This window comes from Chelonia mydas, chromosome 7, assembly GCF_015237465.2.
Source record: "Chelonia mydas isolate rCheMyd1 chromosome 7, rCheMyd1.pri.v2, whole genome shotgun sequence".
In the NCBI taxonomy this organism is placed as follows: domain Eukaryota; kingdom Metazoa; phylum Chordata; order Testudines; family Cheloniidae; genus Chelonia; species Chelonia mydas.
Window position 1 is genome coordinate 103,197,281 of NC_057853.1, and position 25,748 is coordinate 103,223,028.

The 25,748-nt window shown below is 40.4% G+C and overlaps 1 protein-coding gene across 8 annotated transcripts in view; it reads left to right on the forward strand.

Moving 5' to 3' along the window:
• The window catches only part of CHST15 (carbohydrate sulfotransferase 15), a 109,612-nt gene that overhangs the window by 24,540 nt on the left and 59,324 nt on the right, over nt 1-25,748 (forward strand). The window lies entirely within an intron of this gene.

Consider the following 25,748-nt stretch of genomic DNA (forward strand, 5'->3'; position numbering starts at 1 on the left):
ACATTGTTAAGATAGGCTATCTGTAAAGGAGCAACCTGGGCATCAGCCCATACGTTCACAGAGTATTATGCAATAGAGCAGGACTTGACATCAGATGCTCTGCTGGGACTTTACTGTCTTATCATCCTTCACAAATTCAACTCTGAAGCCCTGTCCTTCCAACGAAGGGCACTGTTCTACAGTCACCTAAAGTGGAGCACCCCCAGGGAAGGTTACTCACCCTGTGCAGTAACTGAGGTTCTTTGGGATGGTTGTCTCTGTGGGTGCTCCACTACCCACCTTCCTCCCCTCTACTTCAGAGGCTTTTTTTGCTAGTGACTCTGTGGTAGAAAAGGAACTGAGCGGGGTTTGTTCGCACAGCGCTATGTAGCCGACAGATGTGGCACGAGATAGGGACAGCGCATGTGCAACCAAAACAGGCACTGCTACTGAAATTCTCCGATCACAGGTGCAGGGATTTAGGTTCACCTAAAGTGGAGAACCCACAGGGACAACTATCTTGAAGAACCTCAGTTACTGCACAGGGTGAGTAACCTTCTCTTTGTGCATTGGGATAAGCAGCTGGATCCCTGCATCGTTGATGTCAATTGGACTCTGCACAAGAGCATGGATCTATGCCAGCAGACCCTGATTTGGCATTGGGGCTCTAGAAAGCGAATAAATCACAGAGTGATTGCCTGAGATTACATGATGATCGTTGTGTCATGGCTCTATTTATTGCATATATAAAGATCGGTCACAATGACTCAACTTCACTGGGAAAAAACAACTTTGTAATACAAGGATCATCACTTCTCAATTACGGTGTGATTTTTTTTTTTTTTTTTTTTTTTTTTTTTTTTTTGCAACTCTCTTCCATATCAAAGCAGCTATTTAAGGTTGAGTATTACTGGTCCGGATTCTGAGTGTCTCATTGGAGCCTTTCCTGAAGTTAAAAAAAAAAAAAAAAAAAAAAAAAAAAAAGTGAGAAATTTTATAAATAATAATGCTATAAAACAGTTAAGTACCTCAGATTGGGGAATATAGAAGAATAAATCAAGATGAAACCACAATCACTTTTGACGTTTAGTGTTAGAATTTCTTTGCAAAGCTATTTATACCAGCTTCAAAATAGTTTAAACAAGAAATTAGATGTGAGAAGGTGTACCTAAACTAAATGAGTCCCATTATCAGAAAGGGAAAACATTCACTTGCACACTACCAGACTATTTTAAATACTTGTGTGACCAAACCCATCACAGTGGTGTAGTCAAGCGGGGTGTGTGCACAACTGATTGATTGCTTTGAGACACTGGTAGTGGTTTTAAGTGAGTTTTGAGTGTGGTGGCTGGAGAACAGACAAAGTGGTTACTGGTTTGTTATTTTCTGTTTGCTTATTTCGGGTAAGGGAATTGAGGCAGGAAAATCAGCGAAATAGGTTAAGCTCAGAAGAAGCTAGAACTGCACAGGTTACAAATTGCTAAGAAGGAAAGAGAGAGAGCCAGCAAGCCCTGGACTTAAAAGACAAAGAATTTGAGGGCCAGAAACGGGCTCAGATTGAAGCACAAAAGGCTGCCCTGGAAAAAGAAAAGGCTGCCCACCAGCAAACCCTGGATTTAAAAGACGAAGAAATTGAGGCCCAGAGACCAGCACAAATTGAGACCCAGAAGCATGAACGGGCTGTATTGGAGTGGAAGGGGTGCACAGAGACATGTATCCTGTAGGTGGAAGTTGGGGTCCTGGTGACTGCTGCGGTGGGAACAGACCCCAAGGACTCTGTAGCTGGAAGCAAGCCCAACTTGAGTGAAAGAGGGCAATTTTTCTGGCCAGTGAAGGGTCTGTCATAGCTGGTAGCTGTGAGACCAAAGCTGGATCAGGGTCATCTTCCCTTTTGGGAGACACAGGAGTGTCTGACCCAGAGGGGAGCTCAAAGAGGAATTTTAGGTATACTGCCTTCACCATGGACAGTGTCCAAGTCTCTGGCAGTAAGTTCAGGAGGAGGGTGTAATGTTGCACTCCATATGATTTTATGAAAATATGCTAATGAGTGTGAATATAATGTAACTGGAATATGCTTCATGCAAAAGGTCTCTTCTAAGGTGTCATTACAAAGCTTATAATTTACTGTGTGGTCATCCTATTTGAATAAATGTATCTGAAACTAGAAATATGAAATATAATTCTGAGGTCCTATTGTAATTATGCAAAGTGTGGGCCATTAATGGTGGTTTGGAATCTTGATGGCTCCCATCAACTAGGACAATTGGTTGTAAATGGCTCTGTTTACTTGCAAGCCTTCCTGTGAGTCAGGCCAGGAAGAATGAAGGCTTGCAAAAAGAAAAGGAGTACTTGTGGCACCTTAGAGACTAACCAATTTATTTGAGCATAAGCTTTCGTGAGCGAAGTGAGCTGTAGCTCACGAAAGCTTATGCTCAAATAAATTGGTTAGTCTCTAAGGTGCCACAAGTACTCCTTTTCTTTTTGCGAATACAGACTAACATGGTTGTTACTCTGAAATGAAGGCTTGGGGTCTCACAGGACATGTGACCATGTCACCTGGTACTGGAATCCATCTTAAACCTGGTGCTTTTCCATTTAGAAGGAGGGGTGGGGACCCAGACAGACAAAAGATTCCTGTCTTGTGCTAAAGCTATATAATAGGGTGGAACAGAACAAAGGAGGTTCCAGTCATGAGAAATCCCCTAGTTACCACCTGAGCTGGTGCTAACAAGAACTGTACCGGGGAAAGGATTGGACCCAGACTAGGAAGGAGTCCAGTCTGTGAAAGACGCTTATTGGAACATCTCTGAGGGTGAGATTTTATCTGTAATCAGTTTCTTAATATATTAGGCTTAGATGTGCGTGTTTCGTTTTATTTTGCTTCGTAACTTACTTTGTTCTGTCTGTTATTACTTGGAACCACTTAAATCCTACTTTTAATACTTAATAAAATCACGTTTGCTTATTAATTAACGCAGAGTAAGTAATTAATACCTGGAGGAGCAAACAGATGTGCATATTTGTCAGTGTTATAGAGGGTGGACAATTTGAGTTTACCCTGTATAAGCTTTTATACAGAGTAAAACGGATTCATTTGGGGTTTGAATCCCTTTGGAAGCTGTGTGTCTGGGTGCTGGAGACAGGAGCACTTCTTAAGCTGTTTTCAGTTACGTCTGCAGCTTTGGGGTTCGTGGTTCAGACCCTGGATCTGTGTGGGAGCAGACTGGTGTGTATGGCTCAACGAGGCAGGGATCTGGAGGCCCAAACTGGCAGAGAAAGTGGCTCAGAAGTAGTCTCAACACATCACACATCAGGTGACAGTCCTAAGGGGGTTTCTGTGATTGAACCCATCACATTATGTTCTTTGCAGAGAAGACTTTGAACCTTACCAAGTATAGCGGCAAAAATTGAGAATATTTAGTCCGAGAAATAGGTTTATATTGGCATCTTTAAGTCAAGTTTGGATCTCTATTGCACCTCAGTAAATCAGGTTTAGCTCAACTGAAGTTGCTAGAGTTACTCTGAATTTGCACTGGTGAAAATGGGACAGTATCTGTCCTTTCTTTCGGTGGCATATAATTATGTTGCTCAGTATTGTTAGGCACCGAATATGAGCATATCTGCGAGAGAGTAGTTTCCTGTTTTTTGGAGAAGAGCAGAAGACACTTGAAAGATGCTTCAGATCTCATGTACACCACAGACTGATTGTCTGCACCCTGGGCGGGGTGGTTAGGGGGCGGTGGCGAGGGCGAGAGGAGGTATTACTCACTGAGAGGAGCAGCCTATAAAATAAGAGACAGTGGGTTCCCCATCACCTCTCCTCCCCCATCTCTACACGCGGTGACAAGAGCGTTTGGAAGACAAAAGGAACCATCATTGAACTGTGGGATGGGTGGTCCCAGGATGGAAAGAGACAGCCTGTGAAATGTATTGCAGCTTATGGTGAGACAGCCTGTTTTGCTTTTAGAACTATTAACCTTGGTAAAGTTTAGGAAATAGCTTGTGTATTTATTTTTTCATAACCAATTCTGATCTGTATGCCGTTATCACTTAGAATCACTTAAAATTTATCTTTCTCTCATTAATAAACTTGTTTTAATGTTTTATCTAAACCAATATGTTCTTGATTGAAGTGTCTGGGGAATCTCTACTCAGATTAACAAAGGCTGTTCCATATTCATTACCCTTTAATGGAGTGATGAACTTTATATGAGCTTAGGCTACGTAGTGAGTGAACTGGGCAGTGCAAGATACATATTTCTTGGGATGCAAGTCTGGAACTAGAGAACTGACTGGGGTTTCCCTGTGCGTAGTTCATGAGTGGCAGGGAGAGCATTCATGTAACTTTTCTGGTTGTGCCCTTACATGCTAATGACTGTGTGAGCCGGTCCTGGAGAGGCTGCTTTTCACTAGGAGAGCAGTGTAAGAGACACCCTGGTCTGGAGAATTAAGGTGACAGCAGTTCAGTGGTTCAGGTCACACCCTCAGGGATGTCACATCTATGTCTTAGATTTTTATATAGCCACCTAGGTCAAGTACCAGCAGTGGCACTCAGCCCTCCATTCTGTACACTTGTGGAATACCCACATCTGCTGACCTAGGACGTAAAGGACCCGTGATACTCTGACTTACCTTGCCAGCCTACAAAGGAGTGGTTTAAGCAGTACTGTAGGCTATATATGAATAAGGCATATCTTTTTCCAGGTAAGGTAGTAAAAACCTAAGAAACAGTCTACTGTAACTGTCTAGTACTTTTATGCTGCTAGATCTCAGTAATGAGTAGCTTTTAACTTAATGTCACTGCTATTTAGTTTTGTTAAATCAGATTAAGGTCATTTTATGATTGAAAAAATATTTCAGAGTCACTCATTGATGATTGCTAGACACAGTTTTAGCACTTCAGAATGTTCTTGCTGATAATATGTACTTTTTTTAAATGTTACAATAAGTTGTTCTGGAATTATACAATGAAATGTGTAAAAAGCTTCTGCTGGCTTTTAATAGTTTTTTTAATGGTACCCTTTAAGTGAGTATAGTAAGTTATCGAGCCTTTTAGGCTCTTCTTCAGCCATGGCACATTGCTTAATAAATGACAAAAACATTTAAGAACGTACTGTAGAAATACAAGTGCCCCTGTAGGTATCCCACACCCCTTTAGATATTTTGCCAGATTAATTTGATTCTTTTTATTAAAAAGCTATTTTACAGCTAGAGAATAAATGGAAACCTGAATAAATGGAAACTTGATGACAATTTCTGTTTGTTCATTTTTAAAGACCTTCGTATTATTGAATCAAGAATTCTCCAAATTTATTTTTTTTCAAATAATAGAAATAATTAATGATGACCTTTTGTTTCTTTCATTTAAAAAATGCTTACATTTCCCATTGCACTATTATTTGCAATGTTGTGTTTAATGATACAATATAGGATTTAAAGTTAGGTATTGTGTAAGGGGGATGTGTTCCAGATAACATTCAGCGTGAAATCCTGGCCTGATTAAAGTTTGTGAGTTTTGCCGTTGACTTGAGTGGGGTCAGGATTTACTCTCAGAATGAGGTAAACTTGAAATGTTTTAGCTCTTGATGAGTTACTGAGCCTGGAATGAGGGCTGCCCATTCCTCTTTAGATCATCCAGGAAGTGTTCTATAGAAGATACTGCCAACCAGGATGGTAGTTTAATGTGTGAAAACGAATGAAGTAATATTTCCTTTTGAAATAATAAATCAGTAATTGCCTAGCAGAAGGAGTGCAGACCGTGGAGGCACTTAGTATCTTTTGTTCACCTTGATGCTGAGGGTGTTGAGCATCCTGAGGGAGCTGTGCATTTTTAAGGAGGGTCAGGCCCTAAAAACAAAATGTGAAATTCCCAAGTCTCAATTTTTTGCTAAAAATATTGTTTTATTTCATGGTCTTGGTGGTAGCTCTGAGAGTCTTCTTTGTTAAGTAGCAGTATTCAGAACTAGTCATGGCAACATTCCTAGCTTTGTCCTGTTGGCAACATGACTTTCTATGTAAGTGACCTTTCTTCCCCCTTTTCAAGCTTAAAGTGAAGTCTCTCCCAGCACATCCTCATAAGAACATTGCATTGTTTAGGGGAGCTTGCCATCCTCTTTATTTAGTAGGAATATCCTTGAACTTTCGTGTGGATAAATGCAGCAAGTGTGTTTCTATTCCATTTCCTTCCACAAGGATGATATTTATAGAATTAAATTCTGCGTACCCAAATATTTATTACTGATGAAGCCATGATTATGAACCTTGAAATTGCAGTGTTGTAAGTTTTGTACTTCTAGTTTTGGTTGGGCCATATGTGTAGTCTTAATTATCCTGCACAGATCTTGCTTTCCAAGGGATTTTATTTCAGCCTGATCCCATAAAAGATACTGAGTGCTAATTGTCTTATGTTTGACGTGCATGTTTGGGAAAATAAGACTTTGACTGACCAGAGGCAGTCACAGTTGAAATAGTAAAAGAAGACAGCAAAGACATTGTTTAACATGTTTAAATGTTCACACTGGTGATCGCAGTGCTCCTAACCTCAGAATGAAAAGAATAACTCTTATCTTTGCACGAGGGTTCTCTGAAAAGAAATAATGTTCTGAGAACACTGAATTGATATTAAATTCCTTAAGCATGATTCAGGGGTAAATTTTCAAAATTTTCTATGCAGAAATTTTAGCTGCATTGCTCTCATTGACTTTCATCGGAGTTGCCTGGCTAAACCCGTGTAATGCTTTGAAAGTGTACCTGACACACATTTTCCCCCTGATGTGCATATGTCACTCCCATATCTATTGTATGCTTTAGATGGCACCATTCTCATGGATCATAGTACCTAACAATAAGATAAATATAAATATACAAGTCTCTATTAAGAAGCAACAAATTAAAAATAACCAGAAAAAAAGGTAGTCTGAAGTTTAGGTTTGAAACTATTTGTTTATTAGCAGTATATTATTCATCCACTTGATGTCTCTGTATGGTGTATAGAATTCCATGCAGTTTGTGCCCCAGGTAAACAAAGGACACAAAGTTGAAACTCAATCTGTGTGGCAATTCGTTAGTCTATAATTTGTAGTAGTTTTTGTGTGGGGGGGAAAAAAGTTTCCTCCTTAAGCTGGACTGTGATTCCATATATTCATAGATTCTAGGGACAGAAGGGACCGTTGTGATTATCTAATTTGACCTCCTGTATAACACAGGCCATAGAACTTTCCCAAAATAATTCTTCAAGCATATCTTTTAGAAAACACAACGAATCTCCCACAGTATTCTTGTCAGCAAATTAAGGAAGTATGGGCTGGATGAATGCACTATAAGGTGGGTAGAAAGCTGGCTAGATTGTCGGGCTCAACGGGTAGTGATCAATGGCTCCATGTCTAGTTGGCAGCCGGTGTCAAGTGGAGTGCCCCAGGGGTCGGTCCTGGGGCCGGTTTTGTTCAATATCTTCATAAATGATCTGGAGGATGGTGTGGATTGCACTCTCAGCAAATTTGCGGATGATACTAAACTGGGAGGAGTGGTAGATACGCTGGAGGGGAGGGATAGGATACAGAAGGACCTAGAGAAATTGGAGGTTTGGGCCAAAAGAAATCTGATGAGGTTCAATAAGGATAAGTGCAGGGTTCTACACTTAGGATGGAAGAATCCAATGCACCGCTACAGACTAGGGACCGAATGGCTAGGCAGCAGTTCTGCGGAAAAGGACCTAGGGGTGACAGTGGACGAGAAGCTGGATATGAGTCAGCAGTGTGCCCTTGTTGCCAAGAAGGCCAATGGCATTTTGGGATGTATAAGTAGGGGCATAGCGAGCAGATCGAGGGACGTGATCGTTCCCCTCTATTCGACACTGGTGAGGCCTCATCTGGAGTACTGTGTCCAGTTTTGGGCCCCACACTACAAGAAGGATGTGGATAAATTGGAGAGAGTCCAGCGAAGGGCAACAAAAATGATTAGGGGTCTAGAGCACATGACTTATGAGGAGTGGCTGAGGGAGCTGGGATTGTTTAGTCTGCAGAAGAGAAGAATGAGGGGGGATTTGATAGCTGCTTTCAACTACCTGAAAGGGGGTTCCAAAGAGGATGGCTCTAGACTGTTCTCAATGGTAGCAGACGACAGAACGAGGAGTAATGGTCTCAAGTTGCAATGGGGAAGGTTTAGATTGGATATTAGGAAAAACTTTTTCGCTAAGAGGGTGGTGAAACACTGGAATGCGTTACCTAGGGAGGTGGTAGAATCTCCTTCCTTAGAGGTTTTTAAGGTCAGGCTTGACAAAGCCCTGGCTGGGATGATTTAACTGGGAATTGGTCCTGCTTCGAGCAGGGGGTTGGACTAGATGACCTTCTGGGGTCCCTTCCAACCCTGATATTCTATGATTCTATGATCTTGATTTAAAAATTCAGTGATGGAGACTCCACCATGACCATTGGTAAATTGTTCCAATAGTTAATTATGCTCACCGTTAAAAATGTATGCCTTTTTTCCTGCCGTTGGCTCATGTTATACCTTTCTCTGCTAGACTGAAGAGCCTGTTATTAAATATTTGTTCCCCATACAGATACTGATAGACTGTAATCAAGTCCCCCATAGCCTTCTCTTTTGTTAAGCTAAATAGATTGAGCTCCTTGAATCTATCACTATAAGGATGTTTGCTAATCCTTTAATCATTCTTGTGGCTCTTTTCTGAACCCTCTCCAATTTATCAACATCCTTCTTGAATCGTGGGCACCAGAAATGGACACAGTAGTCCAGTATTGGTTCACCAGTACCAAATACAAAGGTAAAATAACCTGTCTACTCCTACTGAAGATACCCTTGTTTATGCACACCAGGATTGTATTAGCTCTTTTGGCAACAGCTTCACAGTGGGAGCTCGTGTTCTGCAGATTATCAACCCTGACCCCCAAATCTTTCTCAGAGTCACTGCTTTCCAGGATAGAGTCCACCATCCTGTAAGTATGACTTACCTTCTTTGTTCCCAGATGCGTACATTTACGCTTAGTCATATTAAAACACACATTGTTTGCTTGCACCCAGTTTACCAAGAAATCTAGATCAGGATGCTGCTAATCTATTTTACTTTTTGAACATCTCTTTAATTTATCATGGATCTTTCTAAGAAATCTGTTCACAGTGGAAGATAGTTTTACCAAAGAGTCGGGAAAATGGGGGTTAGGAGTTTTGCATTCATACTGGAGTGTACACCACTTAGTTCTCATAGATAAGAGAGATGAATGTTTTAAGAATCTTAAATGACAATAACATTCATTCTAAAATTCATTCATTTTTAAAAAATAATTGGGTCATTGAATTTTCACAAGGATAAAAGGACATTTTATGCCCTGCGTAACTTTACCATATGAAATGTCCAAGAATTAGAGATAAATATAGCATTTTAAATATGCATACATCCCCAGGAAAGTTAAAAGAAACAAGATAAGACAAAAACTAACATGGGACTGGGTAAATAACACAAAGCAAGTATATTGACAGCAAGTGAAAGCAAGACTTAAAAAAACATAGTGTCTGTAGAGAAGTGAAGGGTCACTTCTGAATTAATGGCCATTCATCCACAATTTTTAATTCTTCAAAGAGTAAAAGAATGATTACTGTAAAAGCAGCTGAAATGTGGGAAAACAGTCACTCGCACAAACTCTTAACCCCTTACTGATATTGGTAAGCGGTTACTCACACAAATAGCGTTAATTAAATCATTTAGACTGGTCCTATGTGTGACATCTCACTAAGGGAAGTGAGGGGATCAGTCTGGCTCTGTGTTTTAAGTACTGATGATATATATATTTTTTGTTGCTGCTTACCAAAGGTGCTATACTGACAGAGTTGGAGCCCAGTCATGGGCAATGGCTGAGCAAACTGCACATTTATGCTTCAGCCCTGGGCCAAAGTCAGCACCTCTAAGAATCAGGAGTTTAGTTCTTAGGACTTGTTCAGTCCTTGGCTTCTGAGCTTTGACTTCCTGTAAGGGCATTGCTTAGTGCCGTGGTGGTGGTGGTGGTGATTGTATTTATTTATCTTGATTTTTAAAATATACAAATATGTGCCAGTTTCAAGTGCCATGTACCCCACCATCAATGAAAAATAACTAAATAAAACAAAAATGGGGATGTCTGTCCCATTGGAACACAAGTATTATTCACTACTGATCTGGGCTAGATTAATGTTGTAGATTTCTATGCCCCATTGACAGTCCCATGAACCACCAGTCTTCACAACACAATCACTCATGGCTTGATAAAACGTCCATGGTTCACACATTGAATGAACTAGATCATGGATCTCCTGCCATCTGCATGGAAGGTATGGATAGGGAGAGCCATCTCCACATGGGAGGAGGAGGCAGGTACCTGACTGAAAATGGAAGGGCCTGTAGTTGTCTCACAGAGTTTAGGCAGGAAGGTAGTACGGTTCCATGCAGTATCTTCATGTTGGAGATCCAAGAGGTAATTACCCAGTTGATGGCTGCATTGAAGCTGAGCTGCTGGAGAGTGCTGGGATCCCAGATCTGGGATGGAGGCAAAATTCCTGCTCTGCGGAGCCCAGAGTTTGGGGGCCAGATCTGTGGTTCAGGGTGAATAATGTAGGAGAAGCTCTTCAAGGAGGACCTTGCTGATTTTTTCTCCTTTTGAACTTCCTCCAACTGCTTTTACTGAGGAGACAGTCCTGCCCTCAGTTATGATAAATCTTAAATAGAAATCAGGGAAAGGGTGCCAAACTAGATGATACTGAGAAGAGTTCTTTGCTCTCGTGCAGAAGACTAGCTCCAGTAGACCAACTAACGTGTATATGTACTATATGCAAATATCGGAAGAAAACTAAACTAAATATAACTTCAAAACCAAACATTGTGTGTGTATATAGATAAAAATTGATGGATTTATTTCATCGTGAGTTTGAGTATCAGTCTCGTTTATAATACTGACATGTAATAAAGAAATATTATCAGCATATGATTTATTTTGGAAAGAACTGTGTACTTAGCTAGGCTTATATAATCATAGACATGTAGGGCTGAAGCGACCTTGAGAAGTTATCAAGTCCAACCCCCTATGCTAAGGCAGGACCATCCCTGACAGGCATTTTTCCAGCCTGTTCTTAAAAACCTCCAGTGATGGGGATTCCATAACCTCCCTTGGAAATCATTTCAGAGTTTATCTTCCCTTATAGTTAGAAAGGTTTTCCTAATATCTAACTTAAATCTCCCTTGTGGCCGATTAAGCCGATGACCACTTGTCCGACCTTAAGTGGACATGAAGAACAATTGATTGCTGTCCGCTTTATAACACTCTTACCAGATTTGAAGACTGTTATCAGGTTCCTCCTCAGTTGTCTTTTCTCAAGACTAAACACCCATTTTTTTAACCTTTCCTCATAGGTCAGGTTTACTAAACTTTATATAATTTTTGTTGCTCTGCTCTGGATTCTCTGCAGCTTGTCCATATCTTTCCTAACATGTGGCTTCCAGAACTGGACACAGTACTCCAGCTGAGGCCTTACCAGGGCTGAGTAGAGCAGGACAATTGCCTGTTGTGTCTTACTTACAACGCTCCTGTTAATATATCCCAGAATTAGCATTTTGCAGCTGCATCATATTGTTGACCCATATTCCATTTGTGATCCACTATAATCGACAGATCCTTTTCATCAGTACCACCACCTAGCCACTTATTCCCCATTTTGTAGTAGTGCATTTGATTTTCCCTTCAGAATTGTAGTACTTTGCATTTGTCTTTATTGAATTTCATTTTGTTAAATTCAGACCAATTCTCCAGTTTGTCAAGGTCCTTTTGAATTCTAATACTGTATTGCAGAGTGCTTGGAATCCCTTCCAGTTTAGTGTCAGCTGCAAAATGTATAAGCAACAGCCTTCAGTCCATTATCCAAGTTATTAATGAAAATACTGAATAGTACTGTATTCAGGACTGACCCCTACAGGACCCCACTAGGTACATCCTCCTAGTTAGACAGTGAACCATTGATAACGCTTTTACAGTCTTTCAACCAGTTGTGCACCCATCTTATAGTAAATTCATCTAGTCTGCATTTCACTAGTTTGCTTAGGAGAATGTCATGTGGGACTGTGTCAAAAGTCTTACTAAAATTGAGATATATCATGTCTACTGCTTCCTCCTCTCTACCTCTACAAAATCAGTAACCCTATGGAAGAAGGAAATTCATTTGATTTGGCAACATTTGTTATTGACAAATGCATGCTGGCTAGTCCTTATTATCCTTGAGGTGGTTATAAATTGATTTAGTCATTTGTTCCAGTCTCTTTCCAGGTATTACAGGTAGACTAATTGGCCTGTAATTCCCAGGGTCCTCTTTGTTCCCCTTTTTAAAGAATGGTACTATATTTACCCATCTCCAGCCCTCTTGGACCTCTCCTGAAACATAAGTTCTTGAAGATACTTGCTAATAGTTCCAAGATTGCTTCAGCTAGTTCCTTGAGTGCACTAGGATGAATTTTATCAGGCCCTGCTGACTTGAATACATCTAATTTATCTGAATATGCTTTAATTTGTTCTTTGCCTATTTTGGCTTGTGTTTCTTCCTTCTTTTTGTTAATATTAGTTGTGTTGAGTATCTGATCACCATTGGCCTTTTTTAATGAACAATCACACAAAATAGATATTAAATACCCCAGCCACCTTGAAGTCATCAAGTTATTGGCTCTCCTTCCTCACTAAGTAGGAAGCCTATGATTTTACTTTGTCTTGCTCTTGCTCCTAAGGTATTTAAAGAACCTCAACTTATTGCCTTTTATATACCTTGCTAGGTCTAACTCATTTTGTGCCTTAGCCTTTCTGATTTTGTTCCTACATTCTTGTGCTATTCTTTTGTGCTCCTCCTTAGCAATTTGTCCATGTTTCCACTTTTTGCAGGATTCCTTTTTGATTTCAGGTTATTAAAGAACTCCTAATGGAGACATATTGGCCTCTTACTATTCTTCCCATCTTTCCTTTGCATCGGGACGGTTTGCTGTTGTGCCTTTAATATTGTCTCCTTGAGAAACTGCCAGCTCTCCTGAACCTCTTTTTATGGATTAATGTTATACTGTAGTCACATTACTAACCCCCGCTTTGCAAAATTTCAGCAGCTTAACCTCATTCCAGGTCCCTCTCTATTAAGAAATGATGAAGCAGTTTGTGGCTGTCACAGTCTGGAGCCTGAAAAATACCTCTTTTTGGTATACCCCCTCCAAATATAAGACAGAAATAGTATGTTTCCATTTGATCTACTGCAAGGCTTTCCTGTAACAGCATCCGAGAGCTCATTTCTATATACTGATTCCTTTTTTCTCTCTCAACATGTCCAGTTCGGTCAGTCTTATAAAGTCAGCCATGAGCTTGATTTTGATCTCCGTTACAGCAGAGTAAATAAAGAACTGCTGCACTGGAGCTACAGTGGTAGAAAACTGGTGTAAGTGACAGAAGAATCAGATGCAGCTCTCCTTTTAAAGGCATGTGGGAAGAGATGAATTAGTAGAAAGAGGAGATTTCCAAAAGCTGGATGTCCCAAGGGGACAGTGCCAAAAATATTGGCTCTTGCATTAGGATCCATATGAAGCTCCATTGGATCTGAATCTGAGAAGGTCTATTGAAGCTCCATGGACAAAGCTGTTGAAATTTTTTTTTTTTTTAAAAGAGTACAGTATAGAGTAGAGGTCTAAGTGACTTTGTCCAATACAGATTTTCTTTGCTCTTTGTCTAGATCATAATTTGCATCACAGAGGGATTGGTAGTAGTTTGCTGTGGTGTTTGTGCAAACATATATATATTTTAAATTATTTATATCTATTTAGAGAAAAGAGGAGAGGAAAAGAACTACCTCCTTGCCTCTGCAGGTAAAGGGAGCATGTTTGGGGAGACATCAACATCCCTGCAGCAGGGGCTGCTATCCCTAAGAGCTTCAACAAGCTTGGTAAAAGTGACACTGTCAACTTCATTTGGCCTCAGACTGAGCTACTTTACAATTTGTTTGTTATCTTAAGCTCCTCATCTACCCAAGTTCGTCTGTTTTTTTTTCTTTTTTTTAAAGAAAATGTTCCTTACAGCCCTGAGAAATTGGTTTATGTAAAGTTGCAGGAAAAGTTAGTTTGTTTTGTTTTAAAGTTTCTCAAGGGCTACAAGGATCAGTTTTATGCAGAAGCATGCCAGAGGTCCTTGGGACTATAATTGGCTCAACAATCACTAGCTTTGAAGGTATTCCAGGTTGACCCTCTGTTGAAACTAACAGTTAAGTAAGGCTGCTATGAAAGTCATTGTGTTGTGCAGTAAAATACGCAATCAAAGGGACAAGAGCATTCCTGGAAAGGAAAGCAAAAAGCATAAAAATAAGTTGAGTTTTTATCATGATGCGGGAAGAGAGATTTCTGTGACTGTAAGGGTGCTCTTCATATCACATAAAAACATTGGCACGTACATCATTGTGGTATTGCTTATGAAACAAATCAACATGCATTCATTTTTCAAACCTCTCTAGTCTTGTGAGGCACTTACCAAAATAACACATTTCTAACATCTCTAGAATTGCAATGTGACTAACTATCTGGACTCTTATTAGTACTGGTCAACTTGCATATACCTTACTTATATCATGTTCATTTTTCATAGCATTGTCTGCGTGAAAAAACAGATATTTTATTTATAGCTGTTTTTGTCATCTTTAGCTGACTGCCATATACATTTTTAAAAGAGAAGAATAAGCTTGCTATTAAGACATTAAACTGAAATACAAGAGACCTGGCTTCAGTTTCCTTGCTCTGCCGCAGGCTTTCTGTGACCTTTGGCAATTCACTTAATCTCTCTGTATCTTAGTTCCCCATCTGTACAATAGGGATAATAACGCCTCCTTTCCCTCACCCTTTGTGTCATCAATTTAGAATATAAGGTCTTCAGGGCTGGGAGAGTCTCTTACTATGTATATGTGCAGCCCCTAGGGGTTCTTAGGACAAATTATTTGGTGGCCTCGGAGTGCAGCCACCAACTCTTGCTGGTGGCTGCTCTCACAGGTGCCAACTTTTCCTGGCGCCGGTTGGTGCTCGACCTGCCCCTGGCCCCACCCGGACTCCATCCCTGCCCCGCCTCCTCCTGCGCCTTCCCTGCCCCCATTCCAACCCCTTCCCCAACTCAGCCCCCTCCCTGCCCCATTGGACTCCTTCCCCAAATCCCGGGCCTCACCTCTTCCCTGGGCGCGCCGTGTTCCCCCTCCTCCCCTCTCCCTCCCAGCGCTTGCCGCCGTGAAACAGCTGTTTCACAGCGGCAAGCGCTGGGAGCTAGGAGGAGAAGTGGGGATGCGGTGAGCTCGGGGAGGAGGTGGAGGTGAGCTGGGGCAGGATGGGGCAGGGCGGGGAGTGCACTCACCAATTTTTCCCCGTGGGTGCTCCAGCCCCGGAGCACCCACGGAGTCGGTGCCTGTGGCCTGCTCTCACACTTTTTCCTAAAATACTTAATTAGCTTTAGGAAAAACAAATAAAGATGCACATATAGACGTCCAAATCATTGTAGTTTATTTATTTCTAGCTAATAAGTCTGTTTTGAAAAGTGATATTAACAAACACATAAGTATCACTTTTCACAGCAGATTTACTCAGCACTGGCAAGTCTGGGGACAAATTAAGCCCTGGATGAGAGGTGTGGGGGAGGCAGCGGGCACCAGGGGCAATGGGGATGGGTGGGTGGCTGGGGGAGCCATGAGGGATCCGGAGCTTGAAGCCCCACAACTGGGGCCCAGGATCAGAGGTCGAAGCCATGTGGCCAGACCCTGGGGCTGGAGCCCAAAGCCCAGCAGCCAGAGACTGCCACCACACCAGAGCTAAAGCCCAAAACCTGAGCCTCCCCCACCCCTGGGAAGGTGAGAAACTCACTGGCTGACTGTTCCTCCAGTGTTGTGCCCCACGTGTCTCCAGAGGGAGGCAGAGCCTAACCCCTGCTGGTGGCCCCAGAAACCAACACCAAAGTGGTGCATCCAGGAGCAACAGGGATGGGGAGGTGCTGCTGCTTCTGCCCTCCCCCACATCACAGCCCAGGAGTCTGTGGTCGCAAGAAAAGCCTCTGGGGGCATTTGAGAAATGCTTAATGGGGCCCTGACCTCGTTTGGGGTCTCTAGATGCTACTTTAATAGAATAAAGAATTACAAGAAAACCTACATGCTTAGTGCCTTTCAGCAAGTGGCAAAGCAAGCTATATTCCCAAAGACACCCTCCCCCCTCTACCCAGTCCATTCCCTCTCACCATGTTGCCACCAACGCAGGCAAATTTCTGATGGATCACAAAATATTTAATGGGACCGTACTCTAAAATGAGGGCTAACTCTCCCAGTCTCTCTAAGTGACTTCTGATAAGGTTTTATTTTGGTATCTTTTCTGTTACATCTGTACGTTAACAAATTCATAAACAGTCTTCAAACTGCAACTTATTTTTCACATTTTATTTTTCCCATTTCCCAGGGATGTTGATTCTGTCCGAATACTTTTGTATGCTCATGGTGCATCCTACTCTCATGTGCTTCTAAGGGCCTAGAATGTGTTTGCAGCCAAAGCCAAGTTATTAAATTAATCTCATGAAATCAAAGATTTATGTCTTTGATCTGGGACATAATGAATAGTATTGGCACATTGAAAAAGATGAATTAGAGTCGGTAAATGCATTTCAATACTTAGGAATTCCTTTAAATAAAGATGGTTCTTGGATTAAACACTTTTACAATACTAAAGTTTGGGTTCATAGAACCTTGGGTGGTATTTGCTTGGAATTTTTCTGGAGATTTTTATTTAGGTCTCTATAGAGCCTTTTAGGTCAAATGTTCTAACTCAATTACTCTGGCATCAGGGACTGAAATTTTGGGGTTGTTTTGTTGGTTTCTCCTCTATGGAATATTTCATGAAAGGGTCCCATGTCTCCTTCAGTGAATGCTGAGGGAGTTGATCAGAAGTGAAACTATGTTCTCCGAGGTGAAGTTCCTTGCATCTTTGAGAGTCCATGATGATTTTCATAAAACTGTTGACAGTGGGCCTTGAATATTGCTCATGCTGATGCCATAGGGTGGAGACTGAAATCATGGGTGGCTACAACAAACTGAACCCATTCCATATATTTTGGTGTTTTGCTGTGGAAGCAAAATCTCACAAGAAAATGTAACAACTAAATTTAGGGATGTCTGGAAACGAGCTGCCCTTAAATGGGTAAATTGATCCTATATTTGTTAGTAATTGGAATCCTTTTCAACAGAACAGCCAGCTTCTGAATACTTACCAACAGACAAGCTTTTGCCTGTGTTTCTGAGAGAGGCTAGCTGCCAACAGTAATTGATAGAATTTGGGTTATTTAATCAAATGTAAATGTTTGACTGCTCACAATATGATCATCTTTTTTTCTTTCCATTTTCCTTAAAACACATTTCCCCGTGAGAAACATTTCAGCAAGTGATCTCTCTGTTAGCCGAACGAAAACACTCCGTATTATATGTGTCTGTCTGATTTCAGTTGCAACTTCTGGGGGGAAGAGACTATGTCTCAATATGTTTGTACAGAGCTGATGATCAGTTAACTATTATATGAGAATAAGCACCTGAGATCATTCCGTTTCCTCTGCTCACTTTGGGCTAGAGTGTGCCCTGCTGCTCTGCAGAGCGTGTGGCGTTTTTTAGAGGGCAGAAAGATTTGTGTCCTGTGCTCCTGTGGGATACTGGGGAAAAATTGCAGTGACTTCCCACCGTGACTTCTTCCTCCATGTGTCCCCTGAGGCACAAGACACACCCCAAAGGGAATAGGGCGCCGGCAGGGACACAGCCCCATTCCCTACTGCTCACCAGCTAGCAGGTTGGAGGAGTAGACAGAATGCCCTGAAGAAGCATGGCATCAGGCATGCTCCTTTTCACCCTATGGTGCTTCAGAAAACATTCTGCTTTTTGGTGGGGGTGGAGGGTGCGTGCCATTCTCCACCCCCTCAATGCAAGACTGGGCCTTAAAAGCACCCTTGACCCCTTTATAATTTACAATTTAGATTGGGTTTAGTTTGAGCCAGTCTATATTTCTAATACGAGAAGAATTAAGTAGTTAACACCTCTGTTGAAAAATAAAAATAATAAAAATCTATTGAGGTACTTGCTTTGGTTTGGCTCATGACTACAAATTAACACTGTCTGTTGTGCTATAGCAAATGTTGCCTTTTCAGCAGAGAGAGTGAGAGAGTGCATGCCAAATTCTTCTTGACTCATTAACGACTATGCAAAATTGGTGTTTTTTCCTGGTTTCTTTCCATGTGAATTTTTGGTGGGGAAAGGTGTGAGGTTTTTATCTTACTTGTTTGATGTAAAGTGCACGTTGTGTACATCATAATTTGTGTTCAGATATCATTGGTTGTATTCTTTCCACGTGCAAAGTTAGGAGTTTGAAACTAAACACACACACATTTATATTGAGGATAGGACATATCTGTACTAAAAATACAATTAAAGTAAAGTGTCTTAGTTTGTCACACAGTTGTGGTGTGGACTGTCCTGTGTTTCTCTGAGTTTTAACATATTTACTGGGGCCTGGTTAGGGCCCATGTATGCTACAACATTTTGCTGTGTTGTAACTGGGTCCCCTGACCAAGTTATAGGTTGATAGACCAGGTCTCGTAGAGTATGTCTACATTGCAGCTGGGAGCAGTCCGTGTAGACAGACTCATGCTAGCAAGGTTTGATATTGCACTAAAAATAGCAGTGTGGATGCTGCGGCTTGGGCTTCAGCTCGGGCTCTTAAGTCTCGGGGGTTGAGTGGGCTTGAGAACCCAAGCTGCAGCCTGAGCCACAATGGTCACACTGCTATTTTTAGCACACTGCTTGAGCCCTGCTAGCGTGAGTCTGTCTACCTGGCCTGGGCGGCTTGCTACCAGCTACAGTGTAGACATATCCATAGTGATTTAAGTCCTATATTGGAGACTCCTAAATGCCGACAGGCTGGTGAAAGGGTGAGTTGTATGTTATAGTGCATGTGTGTGTTGGTGGAAGTGGATGATGTAGGTAGTGATTAGTTTTTAAACTCTGATTTTGTTTTTATGAATTATGAACGTGTCGTAAGTACTATATCAAGTGTGAGTGACAGTTCTTGCATAAGCCACATAGAAAAATACTAATTGTGACACAAACTAAGCTTGTCCATATGGAGACAATTGAGAGGAGTAGTATCTTATAAAGTGGTCAATAAAATTATTACACTTGTTAAGGGATGGGTGAAAGAATAAGAGAAAAGTGATAGAGTTCAAGCCTTAGATTCATTGGTGTGTAGTTGTTGAATGGGGAAGGAGACGCTGGAAATAAATGTCATATGACTGCTGGAATAGAAACACGTTGTCTAGGACTTTGGAAGCCACATATTTCATAGGAAAGGTTTGCTTCTGGTTGTAGCCAGAAGTTATTTGCGGGAAGTTTGGGTTTCATCCAGTGATGCCACATTACTTTTACATTCCAAAATAGGGGCTTCCCTATTGTGTTTTCTTACGAATATTTAGACCTTGCTTTTGTCCTGTCCCTGGACTGTAATTTACTAATCAACCATCTATCTATGGAACGAGTGTGTAATCCTTTAGTGCTTTAATTAGATGGATTTTTATACCTTGTGTTAATATTTTAAAAACGTAAGTTGAAAATTTGTAAAAGTTATTGCTAAGCATGGAACACTTTTTTTTAAAATTATTAAAGCAAAACCACAGTTGTCCTTTGCTATCAGTGATTAGTTTTGGTAGACTAATTTTCGTTTGAATTTACAAGAAACTTTAATGACAGACTCTAATAGTTTGTCTTTTCAGGATGCAGCTGTGTATGTTTCTTTTCACCCACTCAGCAGTAGATGAAGTGCCCTATTCATGAAAAAAATACTTACACAGTAGTCATGTATAGTCTAGATACATTTTTTCCACCCATTTTTAACGCATGTCTTTTAGAGAAGATTCCATATTTGACTCATAAAGATAAATCTAATTTCGTTGTGGGGTTTAGGCAAACAGATTTATTAAGAGAAATCAATTCAGGATGTGGAGAAAATCCCTTTTCTTGTAGTGTAATGATCAGGTAGGCAGCTGTTAAAATACATGGGGATTTAGAATTGTCACACAAATACTACTGTGATGATGACCAGAAGCATTCTGCAGGATAAATCACTCAAATTCAACCCTTAAAAACATAAGGGGAGATAATGTTTTGTTTTTTTGTGTATTTACATATATATAGCATATATATGTGTATATATAATATAAAAAAAATATAGGTAGAGGTCAACAGTGTAATCAGACAGTCCCTCTCTATGCTGTATTCTGTTAATTCAGAGATCAACAGAACATCTTAACATTTAAATGAACCATAAATATAGGATATTGCTGTATTCATCTTTCTTTGAAATGTATAGCAAATCACCTGCGAATGGCAGAAAAACTGGCAATTGACTTATGTTGATCTGTGTGAATAATTACTGGTGATGCTTAGGAAATGTGTCTGTTGTTCGCCGAGGGACTCCAACCTCTCAAAGAAGGCCTGAAATTGTATAAAAAATGGCTTGGGTCCTCATCCTGTGTGTCTCGGATCTGCTTGAGGCTTCATACAGGGGAAACCTAAACCATAAGGACTGAGGTTCCAGTTCTGACTGGACCGCCCTGAATACAAACATTGGACTATAACCTATGAACTATTTCTGAAAGAACTCTTTGCATTTACAAAGCTTTCCATCTCTGCTTTGAAAATGAGTCTCAAGATTGGCTCATGTCTGTATGTACACTGATCCCTTAACCTATTCTCTCTCTTTTTTTCTTTTTTAATAAATTTTAGTTTAGTTAATAAGAATTGGCTGTAAGTGTGTAATTTGGGAAAGGTCTGGAATATTCATTAACCTGGGAAGTAATGTGTCTGATCCTTTGGGATTGGTAGAACCTTTTTTTATGTGGTGAATAAGATTTTCAGTAATCCTCATCATTTTGACTTGGGTGTCTAGGTAGAGGCCTGCAGCTGGGTTACTTTAATGGAACTGTGTTATTGACTTCGGAGTAACCAGTGAGGTATAATAGAAGCTGGTTTGGTAAATCTAAGTATTGGAATATCCACCAGCTTTGGGAATTGGCTGCCCCATTCTTTGCAGTTCACCCTAATTGCGTGACCTCAGCTGGCTCCCCTGGGATTCTGGTCACAACTACATTATACCAATATTAAGAACCTATCTTAAAACAGCCCCCTACACCAAGAGCACTGATTTATTGCAGAGTGGAAAGTATTGTTAAATGAATTCTAGTAGATAGCATTTTGTTGCATTATTTCAGTGAAGCATGTGGTTGTATGCAAAAACATGTTTTACCAAAGCACAGAATAAACAGACAATGACGATGTTATGTTGTTCACATTCCATTTATTCCTTTTACTCATAATAGTATTCATCCATCTAAAGAATCCTTAAGTTAGCAGCTGATAACTCAAAAACATCTACAGTTAGCGATTAATGCTTTATGCCATTGAAAACTGGCATAAAGCATTAGTTTTCAGATGGTGTAAAGAACTGGTTTCCAGCTCTAAATTTTCTTGAGATAGCAGCTGGCAAAAATCATGTAAGCCTTAAAGTGGAAAAAGAGCAACATGTTAATCAAAATAATGTGATTTTTTTTAAATGTCCACCATTTTGCAATATGCCAAGCTAGAAACGCTTGGCACGGGCTGTGCAAATACCTATAGGACAAAATTTTTCCAAGCAATGGCCCTATATTGGTAATCAAGAAGAGAGAGATAAATCCCTTTTTAAAGTGACTGATTTAGTGTTAACATTTTCTACGATCTTAGCTATGTTATGCTGCATTTTCATATCTCGGTAGAACAGAAGTGAATTAATATCGAAGAGGAGTTGATGTCTCTTGTAATGAAGAGTAATGGAATGATTTTTGTCTAGCACAAACTAGGAACATTTACTGACTTCAATTTTTAAGATTAAGGACACCTTCACCTTCTAATTGCCGAAATAGCAGGGCTGAATGGTAATCTGACACTCATGGTAGAGCTAGACTAGGGGACCTGCCATTGGTCTTTTTCCCTTACATATTGCAGCCAAAGGGAGTGAAATGTGACAGTTTCACCTTGAGTTCAGGCGGTGTATCGCTGAGTATAGGCTGAAGTAGGCAGTGTGCAATAAAGTGTGTGTGTGTGTGTGTGTGTGTGTGTGTGGGGAGTGGGTGGGGGGATAAACACGACTCTTTCTTGGTACAGACTCCTTGCTAGTCAGCTGCCGTAAACCATGCTCTCCTGTCCCAGGAGAATGATTCCTGTACCTTTCTGAGGTCAACATACTTTATTCCTCATTACTGTTATACATCTTTGGTAAACAGTAATTCAGCCTAAATCTTTAATCCTGCAGACAGGATGTCAGTCCGTGAGAGTTTTGTTCTGTTTTACTAGCATGCTCATTAAACCTTACTATCGCTGCATAATTGGCTTAACTTCCATCTTGTATCTATGGCAGACGTAACTGAAGTAGTCTTGTGGACACGTGGTTTAGAGCCATGTTTAACCTGGCTTCTTCATGGGTGTATTCCTGTACTCTTTTCATTACCCAGTTAATGAAGCACTGACAAAAAGGTACAGGGTGTTCTTTCCCCTGTAAATGTATATTATTAAAGAAGCTACTGCTCCTGACATTTAACTGTTGCCGGTTTCTAAACAAGGTGCTTCCACAGTAGTGCCAATGCAATATTCTTGCAATGATTTGGGTGAGAAATAGACAATCCTAGATTATTCATGCCGTGAAATTATAGCACTTTGATTCTAAACTATAGTGCTAAAGATAAACCTTTTTTAAAACTTTAACATTTTCACTTTACATTGCTTATTAATATAGTGGGCCAAACTCTGCTGTGTTACACCTATGACAGCTTCATATGGCTTCAGTGGTTTTGCATGGATGTAACTAAGGGCAGAATATTAGTCTATAATATTGTGCAATGTATCAAAGGCAGTTTTTAATGGAAATTAAGTAGGTAAATCCAGTTATTTATGTCTAAATATCAGTGATATTGCAGCAGAATTTTCAGAAGCTCTCATAATCTGTCGCTAATTTTGAGCAGTCAGCAGGTGATCTACCAGTGACCTGCTACACACCATCCATCCATCTCCTTGCTAGCCACACCTACAACAATGACACACCACCATTCCTTCCATTATGACTATCTCTAGATTATTTCCATCTCTAGTCCTAATGTGACTAAAGTACATAAGCTTGTGTCGATTTCCATCATCAGGGTCTGCTTCTGTCCAATAATAAGCATTCACCTTTTTGTCCATCCAGGAGATATGCAAGAGTCTTCACCAGCATCACATTTCAAAAACTTCAGGTTTTTTTTGTCAGCAGCATTTCCTTTCCAGGATTCACATCCATGAATGGAAAAAATTAGGCTTTTCACCAGTTACACCTTTGTACATTTCCAGATATCACTTTTTTCTCACTTCCTTAAGGGAGGCCATAGCTGAATGAGCCATTCCTAGTCGTCTTCTGATGTCTTTGGAACAGCCTCCTTGTTTGGATATATATGATCCCAGATAGTTAAATTAACCCACTGCCTCTGAGTTTGTCCATTAATCGTGATGTCTTCTTGCATTCTGTTTTAGTAGTCATGTCAACATGCATACATTTTGTTTTCATGACGGTCAGGAATAGTCCATGTTCCTCACTAACTGTTTTTACATATTCCAATATATGTTGCATTTTATTGGTGCTTGTAATAAAGAATGTCATGTTATCAGCATGTCTGAGGTCAGTTAAGAGGTGTCCACCATGGAAATCCCAACTCCTTCCACTTTGTCAAAACCTTGCAAGGCTTGTGTCTCAATAAATTCTGCATACGTGTTAGAGAGGCATGGGGACAAAGTACGCTCTTGTCTCACACCCTGACCAGTGGAAAACCACTCGCTGTCTCCAACTGCTGTTCTTACTGTGGTCTGTTATTGGTGGTAGAGACTTGTCATACGTTCAGTGAGATGCTTTGGAATCTTCATGTCTGCCGGTATCCTCCCAAGATGGTCATATTGGACAATATCAAATGCTTTTGAATAGTCAATAAAGCCCATGATCAATGGGTGATTGTACTCTCCACATTCTTCAGTGATCTGATGGATATTCATTATTTGGTCATGCATGCCTCAGCCTCTTTGAAACCAGTTTGTTGCAGTGATAGTTCTGTCTGTACCCATCATTTCTTGAGATCCTGAATTATGGAGAGCAGAACTTTGCTGACATGTGATTGCAAACTGTGGAATAAAATCAAAACTGTTGTTGTTGAAACCACCAAAGCACACTTTCTGAAAAGTCAGGATTGGACTGCATCGTGGTTAACTGAGAAGGTGTTTGAACTGGCAAAAAAGTGACAGAGTGAAAGAGAATGACTTGGAGATGGAAGAACATAGGAGAGAATATAAGAAAGTGAGCGCACCGAGTCAGAGGCGAGATGAGCAAATATGAAGCGAAAATGTATGGAATCTGAGAATTTTAAAATAGTCATAATCCAAAAGGTATGTTCCCAGTGGTAAGACTTCTTACTGAAAGGTTTTCCCTGTGATCAGACATAATAAGAGATCATGATGGCAGAATTCTCACTGATGATATTAAACTCAGGTGCTGAAATTATTGTGCCAATCTGTATGCTTTACCAGAGCCACTCATAGTGGAGGATGACAGAAAAGAGAGCATGGGAGCTGGAGCCATCGATCCTATGAGAGGAAGTGGTATTTGCTATTATGAAAATGAAGCCTGAGGAAGCATCAGGGATAGATAATGTGCCTGCAGAATTGTTAAAAAGTGCAGTAGTGATCTTATCTGGACAATTTGTAATGATGTGTGGATAACTGGAAATTGGCTGAAGGACTGGATGAAGGGAATTTTTCTGCCATTAGCAAAGAAGGGAGACAGAGTGTAGTGGAAATTGTAGCTGTATTAGTGAATTAACTACAAGCACTTGGGACCCACTGAAGTCAAGGTGAGTCTTTCCATTAATTTCAACATTCACTGGTTCAGGTCCTTATTTCTTTAAAGGCCAGATGCAGAAATCCTTACACCAACATAGCACCCAGGTTGTAAATTCTTCAGTATTTTCCTGTTTTTCCCTTGTTTTTCACACTGAGATTTTAAAAGCTTTCCTGGCATTGAATTCATGTGATTTTTGCTTGCAAAACAAGTTCCTGGAATGTGAGTTTTAATAACCTTATATCAGTCAAAATATTACAAATACAGTATGTTGGATTGGATGTAGATCTAGTTTAGTTGAACAGATCCAAGAAATCTGAACACGTCTGTTTGAATAACTCTTGATTGATGCAGGCAGATACAAGAATATCAGTTGAAAATTAGGCTACAGCAGCAAAGTGCCACTTAAGAAGAATTGTAATTAATCTCCTGTTTGCAATTCAAAAAGTTAATTTTATAGAGATGAGAATATGCAGTTTTTATTACCCTTGCTACATTAATCATACTCTTGAGTTGAAGTGCAGTTTAGTAGATCATAGAAGATTACATTGCATCATGATCTGTGCTCATGTACCTCTGTAACTAAGAAGCCTTTGTTTTCTATAACATTTTGGCATTGAAAAGTTAAGGGTCGAACAGTTGTGTTTTCAGATCTGCTGTGAATTGAGAGGAAGGATGGACCTTATAGTAAACTCCTAAAAAGAAGTAGGAAAATATGTTCATTCATCTCAAGAGTAGTAATGACAGGGAAAATGGCATCTTTTCTTTTGTTTCTAGACTT